This window comes from Mustela lutreola, chromosome 5 (genome assembly GCF_030435805.1).
Source record: "Mustela lutreola isolate mMusLut2 chromosome 5, mMusLut2.pri, whole genome shotgun sequence".
Lineage (NCBI taxonomy): Eukaryota > Metazoa > Chordata > Mammalia > Carnivora > Mustelidae > Mustela > Mustela lutreola.
The window spans coordinates 96,308,080-96,326,091 of record NC_081294.1 but is presented as its reverse complement, the minus strand read 5'-3'; the positions used below and the strand labels follow the sequence as shown (position 1 = coordinate 96,326,091).

Genomic DNA, 18,012 nt, shown 5'->3' with positions numbered 1-18,012 from the left:
CACTACAACAGGCCCCTCCCCCAGAAGATCAGCAAGAACAACCAGCCAAGACCAAGCTCAATGATCAAGGAGAAGAGTGGAATTCCAGAGGAGGGGAAGCAAAGCGTGGAACTCATGGCTTTCTCCCCATGATTCTTTTTTTTTTTTTAAAGATTTTATTTATTTATTTGTCAGAGAGAGAGCGAGAGTGAGCACAGGCAGACAGAGTGAAAGGCAGAGTCAGAGGGAGAAGCAGGCTCCCCACGGAGCAAGGAGCCCGATGTGGGACTCAATCCCAGGACACTGGGATCATGACCTGAGCCGAAGGCAGCTGCTTAACCAACTGAGCCACCCAGGCGTCCCAAATCTCCCCATGATTCTTTACTCTTGCAAAGTTAATTAAATTTTTTTAATTTTATTTTTTCTTATTCTAATTTTTTTAACTTTTCTTCTTTCCTCTTTTAACATTTTTTTAACTAGTTTATCTTAACAATATCTTTCTAAAAAAATCTTTTTAACCTTCATTATTATACTAATATTTTATCCTTCATTGTGTCTAATTTTATTTTTTATATAAATATAGGGTGTTTTCATCTAAAAAGTTTTGGATACAATGTCTTCTAATAGATCAAAATATACCCTAAGTATACGCTAAATCAAGCACAGAACTCTATTCTAGTCTCCAGCCTGAGTAAATTCTCTCCAATTTCTTTGTCTTTCTTTTTCCAACCAACTTATCTATCAATTCCTTTTTTAAGAATTTTTAAAATTTTTCATCTTTACACTCATAGTCCATCGTTGTTTACCCTAATTTTTGTATTTATAAAAGTTTTTCTTTCATTAAAAATTTGGGAGGTCTCTTCTGATTTGGTTACTGTACATTTTTCTGTGGTCTTTGCTACCCATTGCTATTTTATTATCTCAGTCATATACTCTTATCTGGATAAAATGACAAGGTGGAAAAACTCACTACAAGAAAAAGAACAAGAGGCAGTACCAAAAGCTAGAGACCTAATCAATATGGATATTAGTAATATGTCAGATCTAGAGTTCAGAATGATGATTCTCAAGGTGCTAGCTGAGCTCAAAAAGGCATGGAAGATATTAGAGAAAACCTGCCTGGAGAAATAAAAACCATTTCTGGAGAAATAAAAGAACTAAAATCTAACCAAGCTGAAATCAAGAAAGCTACTAATGAGGTATAATAAAAAATGGAGGCTCTGATTGCTAGGATAAATGAGGCAGAAGAGAGAATTAGCGATATAGAAGACCAAATGACTGAAAATAAAGAAGATAAACAAAAGAGAGACAAACAACTACCGAACCACGAGGGGAAAATTCAAGAGATAAGTGATACCGTAAGACAAAACAATATTAGAATAATTGGGATTCCAGAAGAAGAAAGAGAGAGGGCACCAGAAGGTATATTGGAATGAATTATTGTTGAGAATTTCCCTCATATGGCAAAGGAAACATACATCAAAATCCAGGAGGCACAGAGAAGCCCCTTCAAAATCAAAAAGAACAGGTCCACACCCCCTCATCTAATAGTAAAACTCACAAGTCTTAGTGACAAAGAGAAAATCCTGAAAGCGAAAGAACAAGAACCATATGATAATCTCAATAGATGCTGAAAAAGCATTTGATGAAGTACAGCATCCCTTCCTGATCAAAACTCTTCAAAGTGTAGGGATAGAGGGCACATACCTCAATATCATCAAAGCCATCTATGAAAAACCCACCGCAAATATCATTCTCAATGGAGAAAAACTGAAAGCTTTTCCACTAAGGTCAGGAACACGGCAGGGATGTCCATTATCACCACTGCTATTCAACATAGTACTAGAGGTCCTAGCCTCAGCAATCAGACAACAAAAGGAAATTAAAGACATCCAAATCGGCAAAGAAGAAGTCAAATTATCACTCTTCACAGATGATATGATACTATATGTGGAAAACCCAAAAGACTCCACTCCAAAACTGCTAGAACTTGTACAGGAATTCAGTAAAGTGTCAGGATATAAAATCAATGCACAGAAATCAGTTGCATTTCTCTACACCAACAGCAAGACAGAAGAAAGAGAAATTAAGGAGTCAATCCCATTTACAATTGCACCCAAAACCATAAGATACCTAGGAATAAACTTAACCAAAGAGGCACAGAATCTATACTCAGAAAACTATAAAGTACTCATGAAAGAAATTGAGGAAGACACAAAGAAATGGAAAAATGTTCCATGCTCCTGGATTGGAAGAATAAATATTGTGAAAATGTCCATGCTACCTAAAGCAATCTACACATTTAATGCAATTCCTATCAAAGTACCATCCAACTTTTTCAAAGAAATGGAACAAATAATTCTAAAATTTATATGGAACCAGAAAAGACCTCGAATAGCCTAAGGGATATTGAAAAAGAAAGCCAACGTTGGTGGCATCACAATTCCGGACTTCAAGCTCTATTACAAGGCTGTCATCATCAAGACAGCATGGTACTGGCACAAAAACAGACACATAGATCAATGGAACAGAATAGAGAGCCCAGAAATAGACCCTCAACTCTACAGTCAACTAATCTTTGACAAAGCAGGAAAGAATGTCCAATGGAAAAAAGACAGCCTCTTCAATAAATGGTTCTGGGAAAATTGGACAGCCACATGCAGAAAAATGAAATTGGACCATCTCCTTACACCACACACAAAAATAGACTCAATATGGATGAAGGACCTCAATGTGCGAAAGGAATCCATTAAAATCCTTGAGGAGAACACAGGCAGCAACCTCTTCGACCTCAGCCGCAGCAACATCTTCCTAGGAACAATGCAAAAGGCAAGGGAAGCAAGGGCAAAAATGAACTATTGGGATTTCATCAAGATCAAAAGCTTTTGCACAGCAAAGGAAACAGTTAACAAAATCAAAAGACAACTGACAGAACGGGAGAAGATATTTGCAAACGACATATCAGATAAAGGACTAGTGTCCAGAATCTATAAAGAACTTAGCAAACTCAACACCCAAAGAACAAATAATCCAATCAAGAAATGGGCAGAGGACATGAACAAACATTTCTGCAAAGAAGACATCCAGATGGCCAACAGACACATGAAAAAGTGCTCCATATCACTCAGCATCAGGGAAATACAAATCAAAACCACAATGAGATATCACCTCACACCAATCATAATGGCTAAAAAAAACAAGTCAGGAAATGACAGATGCTGGCGAGGATGGGGAGAAAGGGGAACCATCCTACACTGTTGGTGGGAATGCAAGCTGGTGCAGTCACTCTGGAAAACAGCATGGAGGTTCCTCAAAATGTTGAAAATAGAACTGCCCTATGACCCAGCAATTGCACTATTGGGTATTTACCCTAAAGATACAAATGTAGTGATCCAAAGGGGCACGTGCACCCGAATGTTTATAGCAGCAATGTCCACAATAGCCAAACTTTGGAAAGAACCTAGAAGTCCATCAACAGATAAATGGATCAAGAAGATGTGGTATATATACACAATGGAATACTATGCAGCCATCAAAAGAAATGAAATCTTGCCATTTGCGACAACATGGATGGAACTAGAGCGTATCATGCTTAGTGAAATAAGTCAAGCAGAGAAAGACAATTATCATATGATCTCCCTGATATGAGGAAGTGATGATGCAACATGGGGGCTTAAGTGGGTAGGAGAAGAATAAATGAAACAAGATGGGATTGGGAGGGAGACAAACCATAAGTGACTCTTAATCTCACAAAACAAACTGAGGGTTGCTGAGGAGAGGGGGTTTGGGAGAAGGGGGTGGCATTATGGACATTGGGGAGGGTATGTGCTTTGGTGAGTGCTGTGAAGTGTGTAAACCTGGTGATTCACAGACCTGTACCCCTGGGGATAAAAATATATGTTTATAAAAAATAAAAAATTAAAAAAAAAAAAACATCCTGAAAGCAGCTCAGGACAAGAAGTCTGTAATATACAATGGTAGAAATATTAGATTGGCAGCAGACTTATCCACAGAGACCTGGCAGGCCAGAAAAAACTGGCATGATATATTCAGAGCACTAAATGAGAAAAACATGCAGGCAAGAATAGTATATCCAGCTAGGATATCACTGAAAATAGAAGGAGAGATAAAAAGCATCCAGGACAAACAAAAACTAAAAGAATTTGCAAACACCAAACCAGCCCTATGAAGCAAAGGGAGAATCTAAAAGTAGTAGACCAGAAAGGAACAGAGACAATATACAATAACAGTCACCTTACAGTTAATACAATGGCACTAAATTCCTATCTTTCAATAGTTACCTTGAATGTAAATGGGCTAAATGCCTCAATCAAAAGACACAGGGTATCAGAATGGATAAAAAAAAACAAAACCCATTAATATGCTATCTACAAGAAACTCATTTAGACCCAAAGACACCTCCAGATTAAAGTGAGGGGAAGAAAACAATTCACCATGCTAATGGGCATCAAAAAATAAGCTGGGGTGGTAATCCTTATATCAGATAAATTATAGCCAAAGACTATAATAAAAGATGAGGAAGGACACTATATGATACTCAATGGGTCTGTCCAATGAGAAGATCTAATTGTAAATATGCCCCTAACATGGGAGCAGCCAATTATATAAAACAATTAATAACAAAATCAAATCAACATATCAACAATATTACAATATTAGTAGGGGACTTTAACACCACCCTCACTAAAATGGACAGATCATCCAATCAAAAGATCAACAAGGAAATAAAGCCCTTAAATGACACTCTGGACCAGATGGACATTATAGATATATTCAGAACATTCTATCCCAAAGCAATAGAATATACATTCTTCTCCAGTGCACATAAACATTCTGTAGAATAGATCACATCCTGGGTCACAAATCAGGTCTCAAACAGTGCCAAAAGATTTGGATCATTCCTTGCATATTTTCATATGCCAATGCTCTGAAGCTAGAACTCAATCACAGGAGGAAAGTTGAAAAGAACTCAAATACATGGAGGCTAAAGAATGAATGGGTCAACCAGGAAATTAAAGAAGAATTGAAGAAATTCATGGAAACAAATGAAAATGAAAACAAAACTGTTCAAAATCCGTAGGACACAGCAAAGACAGTCCTGAGAATAAAACATATAGCAATACATGCCTTTCTCAAGAACCAAGAAAGGTCTCAAATACACAACGTAACACTACACCTAAAGGAGCTGGAAAAAGAACAGCAAAGAAAGCCTGAATCCAGCAGGAAAAGAGACATAATAAATATCAGAGCAGAAATCAATGAGATAGAAACCAAAAGAACAGTAGAACAAATCAACAAAACTAGGAGCTGGTTCTTTGAACGAATTAATAAGACTGATAATCCCAGGCACCTGGGTGGCTCAGTGGGTTAAGCTGCTGCCTTCGGCTCAGGTCATGATCTCAGGGTCTTGGGATCAAGTCCCGCATCGGGCTCTCTGCTCAGCGGGGGGCCTGCTTCCCTTCCTCTCTCTCTGCCTGCCTCTCTGCCTACTTGTGATCTCTCTCTGTCAAATAAATAAATAAAATATTTAAAAAAAAAAAAGACTGGTAATCCCCTGGTCAGACTTATCAAAAAGAAAAGAGAAAGGACCCCAATAAGTAAAATAAAGAATGAAAGAGGAGCGATCACAACCAACAGCAAAGAAATACATACAAATATAAGAACATATTATGAGCAACCACACACCAGCAAATTTGAGAATCTGGAAGAAATGGATGCATTTCTGGAGACATAACAACTACCAAAACTGAACCAGGAAGAAACAGACCCATAACCATAAAGGAGATTGAAATAGCAATCAAAAATCTCCCACCAAACAAGAACCCAGGGCCAGATGGCTTCCTAGGGGAATTCTACCAAATATTTAAAGAAGAATTAATACCTGTTCTCCTGAAACTCTTCCAAAAAATAGAAATGAAAGGAAAACTTCCAAACTATTTTATGAGGAGAGGATTACCTTGATCCCAAAACTAGAAAAAGACCCCATCAAAAAAGATAATTACAGAACAATAACCTTGATGAGCACAGATGTGAAAATTCTCATCAAAATACTAGCCAGTAGGATCCAATGTACGTTAAAAGGATTATTCATCACGACCAAGTGGCATTTATGCCTGGGATACAAGGTTGGTTTAACATTCACAAATCAATCAATGTGATACAATACATTAATAAAAGAAAGAACAAGAACCATATGATACTGTCAATAGATGCTGAAAAAGCATTTGATGAAGCACAGCACCCACTTTCGATCAAACTCTTCAAAATGTAGGGATAGAAAGTATATACCTAATATCATCAAACCCATCTAGGAAAAATCCACAGTGAATATCATTCTCAATGGAGAAAAACTGAGAGCTTTTTGTTAAGGTCAGGAACACGGCAGGGATGTCCATTATCACCACTGCTATTCAACATAGTACTAGAAGTCCTAGCCTCAGCAATCAGACAACAAAAAGAAATTAAAGGTATCCAAATCAGTAAAGAAGAAGTCAAACTATCACTCTTTGCAGATGATATGATACTTTATGTGGAAAACCCAAAAGACTCCACTCCAAATCTGCTAGAATTTGTACAGGAGTTCAGTAAAATGTCAGGATATAAAATCAGTGCAAAGAAATCAGTTGCATTTCTATACACCAACAGCAAGACAGAAGAAAGAGAAATTAAGGAGTCAATCCCATTTACAATTGTACCCAAAGGCATAAGATACCTAGGAATAAACCTATCCAAGAGGCAAAGAATCTGTACTCAGAAAACAATAAAGTGCTCATGAAAGAAATTGAGGAAGACACAAAGAAATGGAAAAATGTTCCATGCTCCTGGATTGGAAGAATAAATATTGTAAAAACGTGTCTGCTACCTAAATCAATTTACATATTTAATGCAAACCCTATTAAAATACCATCCATTTTCTTCAAAGAAATGGAACAAATAATCCTAAAATTTATATGGAACCAGAAAAGACCTCAAATAGCCAGAGGAATGTTGAAAAAGAAAGCCAAATTTGGTGGCAGCACAATTCCAGACTTCAAGCTCTATTACAAAGCTGTTATCATCAAGACAGTATGGTACTGGCACAAAAACAAACACATAGATCAATGGAACACAATAGAGAGCCCAGAAATAGACCCTCAACTCTATGGTCAACTAATCTTTGACAAAGCAGGAAAGAACGTCCAGTGGAAAAAAGACAGCCTCTTCAATAAATGGTGTTGGGAAAATTGGACAGCCACATGCAGAAAAATGAAACTGGACCATTTTCTTACACCACACAACAAATAGACTCAAAATGGATGAAAGACCTCCATGTGTGAAAGGAATCCATCAAAATCCTTGAGGAGAATACAGTCGGCAATGTCTTTGACCTCAGCCGCAACAACTTCTTCCTAGAAACATTGTCAAAGGCAAGGGGATCAAGGACAAAAATGAACTATTGGGACTTCATCAAGATCAAAAGCTTTTGCACAGCAAAGGAAACAATCAATAAAACCAAAAGACAACTGACAGAATGGGAGAAGATATTTGCAAACGAGAAATCACATAAAAGGCTAATATCCAAAATCTATAAAGAACTTCTCAATCTCAACACCCAAAGAACAAATAATCCAATCAAGAAATGGGCAGAAGAAATGAACAGACATTTCTGCAAAAACACCCAGATGGCCAACAGACACATGAAAAAGTGCTCCACATCACTCAGCATCAGGGAAATACAAATCAAAACCACAGTGAGATACCACCTCACACCCTCAGAATGGCTAAAATTAACAAGTCAGGAAATGACAGATGCTGGCAAGGATGTGGAGAAAGGGGGACCCTCCTAACCTGTTGGTGGGAATGCAAGCTAGTGTAGCCACTCTGGAAAACAGCATGAAGGTTCCTCAAAAAGTTAAAAATAGAGTTACCCTATGACCCAGCAATCACACTATTGGGTATTTACCCTTAAGATACAAATGTAGTGATCCAAAGGGGCATGTGCACCTGAATGTTTATAGCAGCAATGTCCACAACAGCCAAACTATGGAAAGAACCTAGATGTCCATCAACAGATAAATGGTTAAAAAAGATGTCACACACACACACACACACACACACACACACACACACATACACACACACACACAATACTATACAGCCATCAAAAGAAATTAAATCTTGCCATTTGCAACAACGTGGATGGAACTAGAGGGTATGATGCTGAGTGAAATAAGTCAACAACTGAAAGACAACTATCATATGATCTCCCTGATATGAGGAATTTGTGAGGCAATGTGGGGGTTTGGGGGGTATGCAAGGAAAAATGAAACAAGATGGGATTGGGAGGGAGCCAACCATAAGAGACTCTTAATATCACAAAACAAACTGAGGGTTGCTGGGGGTAAGGGGTAGAGAGAGTGGTTGGGTTATGGATATTGGGGAGGGTATGTGATATGGTGAGTGCTGTGAAATGTGTAAGCCTGATGATTCACAGACCTGTACCCCTGGGGCTAATAATACATTATATGTTAATAAAAACTTTAAAAAAAAAAAAAAGGAAAGAAAGAACCTGCCAGTCAGCTAGCTACCAACAGCAGCAAGTTCAGGATCTTCCTTGCAAGTATCTAAGCAAATCTCAGCAGAGCACAGAAACCAGGGGACCATTTTTTGACAGTGTGGGATGCCTCCGTCTGAAATTTGTGTGCCACAGTTCCCAGGAGCCCAGCCAAGGTTCTCCACAGCTGCACAACAGCCTGAAGCCCTTCATCCCTAAACCTCCTTCCCTACCTTCCTCCTCTCATAGGTAGCAGAACTACACTACATCATGATCTAAAGGTTTGCACTGCTTACTCTTGCTGCTTCTTCCTTCCATCTCTCATTAGCATTGATTCCAATAAATCTCTGGCACATGGAATCCCATACTGGCTTCCCAGAAGACCCAGCCAACCAAGAAGGGGAGAAAGATTCTAATCACAGCCTTCTGTGTTCTTTCCTCTCCTAAGGACACCACAGTATGTAGTTATAGAAAAGAAGGAAGTTATTGTACTTCAACATAGTACATGCAGTTTAGATAGAAAGTGGTAAAAAAAAAAAAAACCAATATTTGGAAAGTACTGGTCTAGGGAAACTAAGCATGCCCACAAAATAGTTCTCTTGCCAAAAAATTTTGAAAGGGCCCTATTCACTCTACCCCATCTATAACTTGTCTCTTCTTTATAAGATTGAGAGAAGGGAGGGGACCAGAAAAGTCTCTCTTACTCTTTATCAGAGGTTGGGATAAAGAAGCAGTAGGGTGGGTGGAAGGGCTCCTAGAAACTAGGGTTGCTGAAGAAGATCTAAGGTAGCTTTTCTTCCCACTGACCTTCTGGCCCCTGGAAGTCCCACTGCATCTAGTTACTACCTGTCTAATTTCATCAGCATATTTTATCTTCCTGAGATACCTTTTCCCTAGAGAAATGTCAGAGAGGTCACATTGCTGAAGTAACCAAGACTCATGGATGCTTACTCTTCTGAGAAATAGGACCATACTCTCTTTCATCTTAACCACTGTCACTGATGGTGGTTACCCATGGGTTGAACTCTCCTTGTGCAAGGCTTCCTCTTAACAAATATGTTTCTGGTTCCTGGTCTTTCAGTGTGTTTGTCTTTTTTCTTTACCTCCCTACTATCCCTGACCCATGTGCTTGTCCCTCTGATCTACTGCTTTGGTAGCTTTAATAGGGGCCACTCACCCCTAGCTGGGATGAGGGTGACAGAGAGGTTGATTTTACAGTTTGATAAGTGGCTGTGTGCTTACCTAAATAGTCATCAGGTTTGGATGAGTATTGAAAAGTCATCTCAACTGACAAAGTTCAAGTCAAACTCCACCTCTTCCAACTCTGTCTCCATTGAACTTAAGTTATCTTACACGTGGACAGGTTGTTTCCTTCCCTACTCATTTGCCTCTCTCTACTTTCTGACTTTTATTTTTGACTTCTATGCATAAAACTCCTCGGTGGCTCAGTCAGTGAAGCATCTGCCTTTGGCTCAGGTCATGATCGCAGGATCATGGGATCGAGTCCCACATCAGACTCCTTGCTCAGCAAGGAACATGCTTCTTTCTCTGCCTGCTGCTCACTCCTGCTTGTGCGCTCTCTCTCTCTCTCTCTGGCAAATAAATAAATAAAATCTTAAAAAAAACAAAACAAAAATACCCCTGAGAGTTAATGTTTATGACCATAGGAGCTGTGAGTCTGATTTTGAATGTCTACAGCCTACTCACCCATAGCTACTCTTAGATCTACTTGTAGACATCTTGAAGTCAGATTTAGCCTCAACTGTGGCTTTTTTGTCTCGTGTCACTGGAATTGATAAGAGGGAGTCCACTGAGAAAAACAATGCAACAGTTATATGTAATTTTGCCTAGAAAAACTACTTACAGGATCCTTCAATTCTATGGATTTTAAAACTTCCTAGATCCCTTTCTCCCAACATATCATACACGTACAAACATACACGTGCATACATACACACATATATCTTGGGCCCCCTTCTCTATTCCCAAAGCTCCTCACATCTGTGTGACTCTTATATGGTCTTGCCTCTCTACCTAGGTGAACTCTAATCACTTTTAGAATAATTATTATGGTCTTTTGTCTTATGCATTTTTGTACCATAAGCACCTATCTCAACAGCAGAATCATGGTAGGATAATTCTGGGAGAAAGGAAGAGACAGAGAACTAAATGAATTTAGGGTACATTTAAGTTTAAGATTTAATGGAACAAGTAAATGTGCACAAGTAATTTGATGTTTCTAAACCTCAGTTTTCTCATCTGTAAAAGGGGAATGTAATAATGCCTTTAGAATATTTAGTGTATATAACTCAAGATAAAAATCTAAAATTAGAATTGTTCTTAAAACAGAATATAATTGGTTTGTAGCACAAACAGGCTAAGCTTTCTACATTTTTAAAAAGTAAATATTAAACATCAATTTGTGTTAAAAGCAATCAGTTCTGTTTTAAAGGTTCCTGTTGCGAGATTCATGTTCTACAATGAAGTTTCATTTAATTCTCACCTTCACACCTTAAGCACTTTTCTTCAGCTGAAGATTTTTATTTATATAATAAGTGTTTGCATTTATGTTCACCAAGACAATCTGAGCTTTTTCCTCTATTCATTCAGCTTGACTTGAAATACAGCTAGATCTTCTGTGGATGAAGTGATTGCACTGAAATTATAAAGTAAAATCTTCCAGAAAGAGACTGTTTAGGCTTGTGTATGTGACCTGTTCGCTGAATTCTCCTGGAAGGCTTTATGCCACCAAGAACAAATTTTTTTCTCCTACAGATTAAATTGAGTATATATTGCCAACACACAGACACACTGAGCCACCATCCAGGACATTGACTCACTTGAATTTATAGTTATGATAAAGTCATTTGGAAAAACAAACTCAAGCTGTGAACCAGTGAGAACTAATCCCAGATTCAAAATCCAGTCCCTGAAAGGGGCTGCACCGTTGTGGCCGTGAACATTTGATCATGTAAATGATCCCCTCAAGGCTCTGGATGACAAGCCTGATGGAAAGGAAGGGGGAATACTGGGCCTACAGCACTGCTCACCAAATGTGCTGACTAAAGAGAACAAGCAATTCCGTCTGGGACCCAGAGCCCCTGGCAGCTTCTCAGGGTAGCTTCTGCCTTTGGTGGCAAAACAAAGTTTGGGCTTTTTTTTCCCCCATTGTTTTTTGAAAGGAGATGAGTATAATCATTTTTTAACATTGGCTTCTTTGTGTTACAGACAGTCTGTTACCACACATTTTCAGATTTACTTCAGAAAAGAAACGAAATAGAAGTGTGGATGCATGTTAATTACCCAAAAACATGGTGCACCAGATGGCCACCAAGGTCTGCTCCAGTCTAGAAGGTAAATAATGATTCCCAACCCCTTTGTCCCTCTGAAAACAAAATTTTGCATTATTTTTCTCCTTATTACTGTTAATGCACTGTGTAACCAAGGGCAATAGAAAGCCACATTTATGAATGGACCACAGGGGATGAAGGTAAACATTTCTTTTCCTCTTGCTAAATTAGGCAGAATTATTGGGTCCGGAAGAAATCAAGAAAAATGCTTATAATGCCCCAAAGCATAGAATCAGGTCTCCTTCAGTCAAAGCATAAACACTAGAGAGAATAGTGTTTTTTCAAGGCATGCACAATGTTTCAGACCTTGTCTACCTTATAGTTATAGGTATAATGATTTTGACATCAAGATTCCCCTCACTAACCTGTGTAATGAGCCCTCTTGTATTACTTATGGGAGATTTTTAAATTAATTAGGTCAGTGTATACAATCACAGTCCATTCTCAGAACAACAAAACTTGAACTTTTAAAATGTCTTTCTGCTGAGTTGGGTATGCACAATAGATTCTGCATGACATTTCAAATGCTGTTTTTTACCTCAGTGTGCTCCATGACTGAAAGCATTAACTTCCATAATATGTCTGCAACTGAAGGGGCAGGGTGGTACGTTTGAGATACTGGATTTTGGTCCTTCCCTCTCCCGTGGTTCCCCCTTCCTTTATCCTTCATCAAGCAGGTAACTGGCTAGGCATTCAGGGATATAAACAATGGATTTGACAGGTGGAAAAGCAAAAATCATCTGCAAGAGAACTTAGTGGTTTAGGGTATAGCCTGGTAAAAGCCAGGAAGAAAGCATAGCTTCCCCACTCCAGGGAAGGAGTCCCACAGGCTGGCACACATGCAATCAAGGAGACACCATGCAAGACAAGACCAAGTACAGAACCATGACCTCCCAGTGGGACTAATGATGATAGAGAATCAGGGTCAAACCAAAGCACAGACAATACAACCACTTCCTGCACAATGAAGGAATGCCCCTTCTGAATGCCCCTTCAAAACAAACTTTGGCATCTTGTATGAGTCCTACATTTACGTAAAATCCCAGGGTAAGAAGTAGGTAGAGGGGGAAGAGAGATCTTCAAATTGATGGATGTTATTTCTACCCTCCCTGGCAGAATAAGGTCTCAAAATAAAAATCAGATTGAGATTGAAAAAAATAAATAATTCCTTTTGCATAAGTGAGTTTGCTGATTGAGAGTCATGTCCATAACCTTTATAAAGACAATCTTGAAGTTTGGGAGAAGGCGAGGAAGGAAAACAACCACATTTCCTAAATGAACTTGGGACAGATAAAGATGAACAGATCAACAATTCTACAGAGGGAATTTTCATGTTTAAGAGTACTGGCCATGCTGTTCTACGGTGAGTGCTGTGAAGTGTGTAAATCTGGCGATTCACAGACCTGTACCCCTGGGGCTAATAATACATTATACGTTTATAAAAATAATAATAATAAAAAAAGGAGTACTGGCCATGCTATAGATAACAGCTTTCCTGTATGCCAAGAGCTTTCCTTACATTAACCTATCCAACCCTCCTAAAGCCTTCAGAGGGTGACAGGACTATTTATTATCTCCTATTCACAGATTAGAAAAGAAATGTTATAGAAGTAAATGACTTGCTTCAGATTCAGAATTGGGCTAGGAGGAAGTTAAAGGTGCCAAACACAGTCCACTGACCTCAGTGGCCTCACTCGGAATGTGCAGAACTGATGCAAAGTGTGTAGTGGTGGGGGGAGTGATTAAAGCACCTTCCTCTTTCTCACCTGCCTCGGCACAGAATCTGAGCACAATTAAGAGCTAGGATCCTAACCTTTCAGAACGCCATCTGAAACTACAAATTCATCATGACCCATTTCCCACTCTCTCCATGGTGTGCTTATGGCTAATGACTTTATTTTCCAAATAAAACTACCATTTTTCATGGCCTTAAAGTAAAATACTATGCAAGTGAAAAACAGAGTATACAATTAAATCTGTCTCTCCCTTTGGAAATTTTCCACTTACCTGAAATGAAGCAGTTTTCATACATATATAGTATAAAAAAGACTTATCTATCTCTTTTTTTAGGATTTTATTTATTTATTTTAGAAAGAGAGCACATGAGTGGGGAGACACACAGAGGGAGAAGGAAAGAACCTCAAGCAGACTCTGCTGAGTGCAGAGCCCAACATGGGCTCGAACTCATGACTCTGAGATCATTACCTGAGCCAAAATCGAGTTGGACACTGAACCAATTGAGCCACCCATGTTCCCAAAGACTCATCTCTTTTTTATGAGGTCAGACAATCATCATTTTCTCCAAATCCAAAATAAAATGTGTTGGTTTTTATTAAAAAAAATAAAATTGGGAAGAGGGATGGTTGTCTATAAAATTATAATTCAAGAAAATAAAATAATTTTTCTTGAAAAGAAGAATTGGCAAGAACTCTGAGTGAAGAGAATGAAATTTCTTTTGTTTTCATCTCTGAGATCAGTAATATGTTTTCATTTTATATAAATTTTTAAGTAGTATTTCCCTGGAAACAGAGAATCTCATAAGAATTAATGGATTCAGCTTCAAAGTGTCCAATTGACTGGCTCTGTTTCAAAAGACCAAGATTTGATTTAAAATAAAGAAACAGTTTCTCAATAAAGATTTTGCCTGATTATCCAAAGAGCTTGCTCAAGTCTCCAGTAAATTTGCCCAAAGCACACTGTAGTTCTCCACATTATAGCTTGCAACAACATGCCGTATTACTTATGTGTTCTTCCAAATGTAACCACACCTTGCCCACATGGTCAGTTTTCTTCCAAGGTTCCTTTGTTGACTCATTCTCCTCTACTTGATCTTCAGCAGTTGGCATTCCTCAGAGTTCAACCCTTGGCCCTCTTTTACTCAATATTCTCTCTCTAGATGACTTCCTCAACTCCCCATGGCTCTCATTACTATCAGAACAGCCAGGGCTACTAAAGGTATACCTCTAGACCAGACCTCTCTCTGACCTCTATGTCCCTATGTCTACAGATACCTAACATTCATGGACTGTTCACCAAATATTATACCAAGTGCTGCACGTTCACATTTTTAATTTAGACTTTGATACATTTTCAGATTTAACTATTTAATTTGTTTCTAGGCATACATATAACATATATATTCTTACAGAACTTTAAATGATAAAAAAGTTGAGTTGTCTCAGCCCACCTACAGCTTCCCTTCCTACGCTACCTCATTTTATACCCACACTCCCAAGTATCTACTGTTACTATCATGCGTATTCTCACTTAATCTTCACATCAACTTGATGGGGGTAGTGTTACTATTATCTTCATTTTATAAATGAAGCAAGTGATGCATAAGAAGATCTTAAAACATGCCCAAGGTCTCTAGGACAGTAAGTGACAGAGGAGGGATTACAAATTCAGTTCATGTCATTCAGTACCTCCACTTTTTCATTTTTATTTTGCTGCTTCACATGAGTGTCCCTTAGAGGTCATTCCAAGTTCAACTGTTCAAACTTGAACTGTTTTCCTGCCTCATACCCTCTCACCAAGGCTGGTCATTCCCTTGGGTCTTAATGTCAGCAAATGACACAACCAAATACCTATGTGTTCACTGAGATAACTTGGGGCTATCCTTACTATCCCTTCCTCCTTCATAATTCACATCCAGTTGGTCACCAGAACTTGCATGTGTGGTTCCTAAATCTCTCTTGGCTCTATGATATTCTCTGTATCATCACCTCTGCTTCCAGGCTTGTCACCTTCCAAATCAACATGCACATAATCACCAAACAGACCTTTGCAGAATGCTCACATAGGAGCATGTCCTTTGCCTCTTTAAAGTCTTTGGTTCTCCCACTGCTCTTAGAATCAAGTGAAATATCATTAGTATGGCTTCCCAAGCTCTCTTCAGACCAAGCCCTCCCCATATCCCTGCCTCCTTTCCTAGGTCTCTATATTCTAGGCACACTGGCCTCCTCTTAGTTCCTCAAACAAGTCACTCCCTTTAAGCCTCAGAGGCTTCACATATGCTCCACCCTCTACAGGAAGTTCTTCACCCTTCCTTCTTAACCCATAGAACTCTGTTCAGTATACAAGCCTCCAGTCACCCAGAAGAGCCTTTGCTGCCCCTTCATCTATTTCTTATTCCACTCTTCTATGTTCTCTTACCACTTGTTACTTTGCATCTGTTTCCTCCATCAATGAATAATTAATACACTGGTTTATACATGTTTTTCCTACTAGACAATGAGCTCCAAGAGGGTTAAGAACAGTGTCTCTTTCACTCATCCTGTGCTTGGAACACAGAAGGCTCACAGCAACTCATGAAATGAAATTTGGTACAACCCTCAGTTAGTAGCCTCCTTAATTGGCTCTCAAGTCTCCATTCCTGGAAAATTGGGATGGCGGCACAAGCTTACAGTCACATTACCTCTTTCAGGCAAGCTGGGTTCACAGCTAGCAGGGTGACTTCTGGTCAGAGTATTCAGAGACCGTTTAAGCAGTTCAAGGAGTTAAGAATGTTCTCCAGTAGAAGTCCCTAGGGAGAAGAAATAGGGCACTTTAAATCTGGGCCTTCTCCCTTCCCTTTCCTCTCAACCCAAGAGTCATCAGAGGAAGTCCAAACATTACAAAGCAAGATTACTGGAAAATCTTTTGCAAACTCGCTTCTCTGTATATTTCCAAACAGTACTACTTTAATTGATTCAAGTTTGCGGGACTGGATTCTAGTTTCAAGACAACTCCCCAAACAATTCACCACAGAACAGAACATTAAAATTATGGTAGGTATAATTAAAATGCCATTGCATTCTAATATTGTCTCTTCCTCTGCTGTTCCCACCCACAATTGGTTTCTCATACCAACAAAAAAACAGCTGTATGATTAGCAGGCTTCCATCTGTGAGCTTCCATCTGCATTTCCTTTAGCACTTGCACCAGGCAGATCTGGAAAAGCAAAACACATTCTAGTCTTGATTTTACTCTTTCCCATTATTTCACATGTGGAAAAAAAAATAACTGAAATATTGTTTGTGGCTTTCCCTAAAATTGGCACGTCCAAGAAGTTCAATGGTTTAATTAATAACATTCCTTTGGCTTTTCTAAGTAACACTATTGTCAAGAGTAGAGAAGCAGTTGAGGAGGGATGAAAGACAGAAGGATAATCCTTATTCCATTACCTAGTAATGAACTCCCAATATTCAGGGAAATGGCGTTGTTATGACTATACCTTATTCAACATAGAAAAAAACAGAATCTGAAAAAATAAAAGTGATAAGGCACCTAGTACTTCAGAATAGTTGTCAGCTCCTTTATTCCCAGGCCTGCCTTCATTCCCCAGCATAAGATTCCCATCAAATCTTCATCAGCCAGGTTCACCTGTCATTGTCATCTCAGAAGACTTTAAAGCCTGGAGGATAGGAAATGTCCAGGGAAGCCTTAGTGTTCTCTGATCCTTTGGTTACTCCCCTACCTCTCCTTCAGTACTCACTTCAAAAACTCTTCAGAAAGTTCCCTGATTTCTCCAGGAAGAGTTAAGTCCTTTAATGGTCATTCTATTTTTCTCTTATTGTTGCATGTTTCTATCAATTATACCCCTTGTTACAATGCTGTGACACTTATTTACCTGTCTAGATCCTTAATTCACTGATTCTAATGTTTTCTGCTTTTGCATATGTCTCTAGAGTCTGAAATATGAATGAATGAATGAATGAATGAATGAATTCTTCAATTTTTATTAATTTTTGAGTGGTACAGCAAAATGCATTCAATAAGCAAAAACTCTATGAAGTACAGTATACCTATCCATTGTCTACTATACTCTCTATAATCCATGGATAGGAAGGAGGTTTGTTTTGAAGAAAGCAAATATAAGGGCAAACTTAAATTCTTAGTTTAGGCCCTCATTTCTATTTTCTCTCTGATCTTATTTTTGCCACTTTGAAATATAAAGAAGAACAAACCAACTGCAATTATGTAACTGTGACAGCGTACTTTGCCTTGCCTAACTTTAAATTCTTCAACTAAGGTTCATAGGGTAGGTGTGAGGATTTAATGGGGTCATGCATAACACACATCAGAGCCCCTACTATAGCACCTGACACATAATGAGTGGCAAACAGATTCTTAAATGGCGTTTTTGTG

General features: G+C 38.6%; 1 long non-coding RNA gene across 1 annotated transcript in view; it reads right to left on the bottom strand.

Moving 5' to 3' along the window:
* LOC131832308 (uncharacterized) overlaps positions 1-16,815 on the bottom strand; it is a 90,137-nt gene extending 73,322 nt beyond the window's left edge. The window contains exons 1-2 of the long non-coding RNA XR_009353990.1: positions 16,732-16,815; positions 16,301-16,408 (exon numbers count right to left, since the gene is read on the bottom strand). This is a non-coding gene — a long non-coding RNA (uncharacterized LOC131832308). The remainder of the gene's footprint in view (positions 1-16,300; positions 16,409-16,731) is intronic.
* Between the last annotated feature and the right edge of the window lie 1,197 nt (positions 16,816-18,012).